Source organism: Odontomachus brunneus, unplaced genomic scaffold (assembly GCF_010583005.1).
Source record: "Odontomachus brunneus isolate Ranch 3 - 2012 unplaced genomic scaffold, Obru_v1 Obru_scaffold_242, whole genome shotgun sequence".
Lineage (NCBI taxonomy): Eukaryota > Metazoa > Arthropoda > Insecta > Hymenoptera > Formicidae > Odontomachus > Odontomachus brunneus.
Window position 1 is genome coordinate 367,722 of NW_022639692.1, and position 6,001 is coordinate 373,722.

The following is a 6,001-nucleotide window of genomic DNA, read 5'->3' on the forward strand; positions in this document are numbered from 1 at the left end:
GGGGGGGGGGGGGGGGGGGGGGGAGAGAGAGAGAGAGCTCGTAATATCGAATAACAGCGAATCCGTTCGCGATATTCAACGTAAGAATGCCGAAGAGTTATTCGAGTTCGAGAGATTATGTTGGGAGTTGTCGTCGTCGTCGGCGCTGCGACAACGGATGCGCGATGCAATGCACTGGTCTTGCCGTAGCATGGCGATAAGCCTCCGCGCGTAACGTTTTGATAGCGCGGCCGCATGCAAAAAAAAAAAGGAAAAGAGGAGAGGCGCAAAAAGGAAAAAAAAAACAGAAGACAGAGAGAAGCAAAGAGGCAAAAGAAAAAAAAAAAGAACAAAAACAAGAAAATGACCAACGTTCGAAAAAGAACGCGACTATTTCGCCACCGTGACCGCTTCTCATCGGCCCGTAATGAGAGAGGGAGGGAGCAGGAAAAGGGAGGAAAAAAGGACACGCCCTTTGAACGCACGAGACAAGTGAATTCCGGCCGGATAGTAATGAGGTCGGGCTAGCTCGCGTGCGCTTCTTGTCACTCTCTCTTCCTCTCTTTTTTTGTAATTACGGAAATGCACGCGCGTATTTTCAGATTTTTCGTTATTACCGTAGTACATACGCCGCCGTCGCGGCCCTCGCCGCCACCGGCGCGCGTATTCTGATAATCGATAGCCGTCGTATCGGCAGGGAATGCGACGCAGGCGAGAGAGAGAGAGAGAGAGAGAGAGAGAGAGAGAGAGAGAGACACGACGGTGCGTTAGAGACGCGTTAGTGACGCGTAGCTATTAGATATTAATTTTCGCGAGGTGCGAGGTATGCTCATCGCTGTCGCGCGTCGAATGTTCCCGATGAAGGATCAAAGTGTCTCGGGGCTGACGCGCATTTCGACGCTACGTTGGAGAGAACGAATAAATTGACGACATACCCCGACGCAATGGCATTTAGATATTTCCGCGTGACAACGCAAATGACTCCGCGCGATGTGTTCTCATGTGAATCGCGCTATTATGAGAAGAACACGCTTTTTGCCGCCGCGAGTATTTCCAGTAATTATCTCTTGAAGGAGAGAGGCAGAAAGAGAGAGAGGGAGAGAGGCAGAAAGAGAGAGAGAGAGAGAGAGAGAGAGATAGAGAGAGAAATCGAAATTTCTTTCACTGAAGTATTCTGCAATTTCTCTCCCCTTGTCAGAGTTGCTTTCTAAAATCGTCAATTAACTCCTATACTGCAAAACATCCTGCTAAATTCAACACGTTTCGCGAGTCCCAAGTTGTACACTGAAATTCTTACGTTGATTTAACACGAGACAGATATGTTAACAAAGAATAAAATTTATCCGTATACTTTGTCCATAAAAATGTGGCATCAAGAATGTACATATTACATGGAAATTGCATCAGTCTGACACTTAGAAATGGCGAGTACGAACTCAATGTAAAATTGTCAAAATGACAAGTTAGAGGATTTAACACAAAAATTTCCACGCGGATAGATTTTGGCACAAATGCAAAATGTTTTTGTACCGTGTAATTGCTCGTCGTTGCCAGTGTGGAATCATTTTGACTCTCTTAATTGCTTCTTTATTTGTAACCTGACTTAATGCATTAGTTTTTCAAGAAAGAAAATAAATGCAAACATTTTCTTTATTGAATCATAGCAAGAGATTATTAAAAATGTAGATCAAAATGACTAATATTGACAATCCAGACAATCATAGGCAATTTTAGACAATTTAGACAATCATAGGCAACTTCTCCTGTCGTGATTTAAAATAACTATACGATTCCCTCTTCTAAGATAAATTTTTTTCTTAATAAGCATATCTAGATTTCGTATTCTAGATTTCTTTTCTCTTGACTACTATTTTCTTTGAAGAATTTTAAAGAACAGAATAAAATATATCTAATTTGTTCTTCTTCTCTGGATTGCTACTTTCTTTGAAGAGTTTTGGAAAATAGGATACGCGAAATATATCTAATTTATATTTAGTATGTGAGTTAAAAAAATAGTATGTTTAAGTAGATTAAAAGAAATTTAATATTTTATCACGAGACTTTTCCGAGCATGTGTGCTACTCAGGAGGTTAATAAAAGCACATGGATTGACATTAACGCGTCGTAAACGTACGGATACCTAACGATATCGACGAAGGAGAAAATACCTCGTCGCACGCAATATGTGAATCCAACGGTATATATAAACGCGCAATACACGCGTACACACATACATGTCATCGCATGCGACAGTTTACGTCAGGAAAAATCGTGCACTTATCCCAGGTAACGGGATTTACATGCACGTTCATATTTCTGCCGCGTTGCATCGTTGACCTTTACTCCTGGATACTAATTCCGTTTGTACGTGATTTACAAAGGTCGCATCTAAAAAAGCTGTCCCGCGTCAACGTAGGTTGGAGAATGCACCCTTAAAGCTATTTGAAGACCCGTTACCTCGGACGTAATAAAAAGAAAATTGTACCACCTGTTTGTACGCCCTTCAAGAACGCGTCACGCACGATGCAATCGAATTGATTGCTCCTCGTGAATACACACTTCAAGAATGCGGAATGAAAAACGCGGAAGTGCTGAAAAAACCTCGTCTTAAAAAGGGAATCGAGCAAAAAGTGGATAATTACAGTGATTCGCAACGATGCGACAAGACGCGACCGACCGACCAGTGGAAACAAGCACCACGTGAGAGGAGGTGGAAGAGGGTGATAAACGCGACGAGAGATAGACGCAAGGTCGTTCGTGTGATCGTTTCACAAGATGGACAGTCTCACGTTTTCACTTGGATTGCCATCTGAGCTACACCTTTGCTCTCAGAGAATTAATATGTTCGATAAGAACATATCGATATAAATATCGATAACTATACGTTATCTCTCTCTCTCTTTCTCTCTCTCTCTCTCTCTCTCTCTCTCTCTCTCTCTCTCTCTCTCTCTCTCTACTTTTTTGTGAACAAGGTGTGTATTATGAAACTCTTCGGAGTCAAATTCAATCGAAATAATTCCATTTTTCCTGGAAAATATCCTAGAAATCTAGGGAATAATGGAATTATTTCCGATCAAAATCGATTTCGAAGAATTCCGTAATACGTTTCCAAGAAAAGTAATAATGATTATTGAAATAAGAAACACTGAATTCTGACTAACATATTTGTCTTGTTTACCGATAAGAAATGTATAATCGTTTTAACTTTAAACGACTTTAATCCGAGGTTACCACACTGAGATAAATTTTACCCCAGGTAAACTGCGAGTCTGCCATTTTGGGAATTATCACCTACGAGGTTGGCAGTCGCGCGTATTACTACCTGTCTTTTTCATATTTCTCTATATATAGACGAATTTCTTGAAGTCTAGCGTTTCGATGGAAAAATGATTATTTTTTAATTGGTTGATTTTTGTGGAAGTTATAATGAAATATATGACGTAGGGTAGTCAATTACGCCAGTATGGCAGGCCCGTGATTTCTTGAAAATGTAGTATTTTAGGATGTATAATATTATAACATAAAAAATACACACATATAGTGCCAAGCCATATTTAACCCTTCGAGCGTACTGTAGTGCAGATTAGCACCATCGATTTCTTTGAAATGATTTCTTTCGGAATACAATCAAATCAATTGTTCACTCTATTATTACTTTCTCACCGGCACACCTCAAAATTTCAGATCTTATATTAAAGAAATAAAAATTCGAAACTGATCAAGCGAAGTCGAGTTGTAAAGCAGCAAAATTCGTTGGTGCAAATTTGCATCTGTCTGCCTCTTTTGGTGTCCTCCGCTGGATGTGTACGCTCAAAGAGTTGTCAGTGTCTACCTCCCCTTGTTTTTCTGTGCGAGGTTAGTTCCTACCGTCGGCTAACATGCATTATTTTGGCTATAGCAGGGGAGAACGGCGCGGGCCACGCGCGTTCGTGCCTATCCATCAGAATTAACGGCCCACGTATTATTCCTGTTCTCTTGGATCTATCCATCTGCTCGAGCATATTGTGCCGAGTGCAGAAACGCGCGCGACTGCATTATCGGAATCATTTTAACGCGGCGCGCCGGCCGGATGCATAATGCACAGGTATTTTGTGTTAATATCCCTGCTGCTAGGCGCGATTCTCACGGCGCTAACTGCGTGTATCGTTTTATCGATAATTGGAAATCCTATAGCGTCTACGGCGGTTATTATTAGCGCGAAACGGCGACTTAAACCTTTTTGAATAACGAGTGCTGGCAAAAGGGTCGCGCGCCAAATATATTTATCGGCGAGGAACGGAAAGGAAATAGAGGTACGGTAAAGCGCTTCGCGCGCGAAATTCGCGCGCATCGTTATGTATCCCCGGGGAGAACGTATCCTCCCGCGAAGAGTTCACCGGACTGTTTTCGGACGGTAGCCGATTTTGCGGGGCTTATCAGAAATAACGATTGTGTTTGTTTACTGTCGGGTATTATTAAGAATTCGCCGGGAAGATTAAGACCCGCTGTCTCGCGAGATTCTCGTCGCGCATTTACGCTTAAACTAATTTTCTAACTCTCATTTCGTGGTGGTATTAAACGCGATCTTTGCGTTAGCCAAGTTAAACAATAATAATGTTAAACGTGCCACGCTGCTTGCAGCCGAGGATACACAGAGGTAAGTCTAAACACCAGTACGTATTATGTATACGTATTTGATTAGCGTGAGGTAGCGCGCGAGGGGTAAAAGGCAAATTTACATTCCTTGAATGAGTAAGAACGGAATGTAATGCTTATCGCGTTGTGCAGGGTGTCCCAGAACTTTGAATCGCGAACGGCAGCAAGTGGAAGAAGACGATGATTCCTGCGTCATAAAAATACACCGAGAGAAAAAATGTTTAAGAAACAAAAATTATTTATTCGAAACAAACAACTTAAATATAACAAAACTATTTATTACACTAATGAGAATATTTACTTATACCAACGCAAAATGATTTTCAAATAAATTTTCTTAAAAAAAAAATTTTTCTTAAAACTTTAACCTTTTATGAAAATAATTGTTTATTTTATTTAGATAAAAAATTTTTAATAGAATAAATATTTTTAATTTTTAGTTAATTTTTCATTTTTTTATCAGTGTTATCAAAAATTGTTTTTCAAAGAGTTGCGACTTTTCAAATAAGGAAGTATATATTTTGTTAAAATCTTAACTTTTCATGGAAGCAATTGTTTATTCTACTTAAATAAAAGAATATCAAGTAAATATGTTATCAATACCCATCGAAGTAAATGTTTTTTTATTTTTTAGATATTTTTTCTCACAATGCAATCGAAAATTCTATTTTAGAGAGTTGTCTGATTTTATCAACGCGAACCGGCGGTGCGTCCTAACCTTATCCTGAAAATCCGAAAATTTTCGTGTGACACTTTTAATTGTCCAGAAAAATCGAACATTCGTTCCGCGTCGAATTGCCATGAGGCAGGAGTCGACTTCACCTCGCTGATGTGGTCTAATAAAAATACAGAACTCCCCGGAGCAACCGATGGAACAGACCACATCTCCCGACTGTTCTCTATTTGCAAATGCAAGAGCGTCGCGCCTATACATACGTACGTGCCGTGTATATTTCGTATCCAGATAGGATTTTTGCGTCCGCAACCATCTCGGGCGGCGCTAAATCGACCTGGTCTCACATTTGTTCTCGCTGCGAGGCAAGGAGGAGAGCAGAGGAAAGGGAGCGAACGCGCGGGTCACGCCGTAAACGCTTTTTGCACGCAAAACAGCGTATAATGCCGATATAAATTGCGCGCAGGCTTAATTAATTGCGGCGCGCTCGCTCGCGCAGGCCCGGCAAAACGACTTGGCCGAGGAGAGATGTATGCACGGAGGTTGCATGTGCAACTGCATACGGGCAAAATCAATGACCGCGGACGGTGCCGGACGGTTCCCTGCCGTTTTCCCTTCCCGCGCTCGCGGCTACAGCGGCACACGATCCCCGCGCGCGGCCCTTTCTCTCTCTCTCTCTCTCTCTCTCTCTCTCTCTCTCTCTCTCTCTCTCTC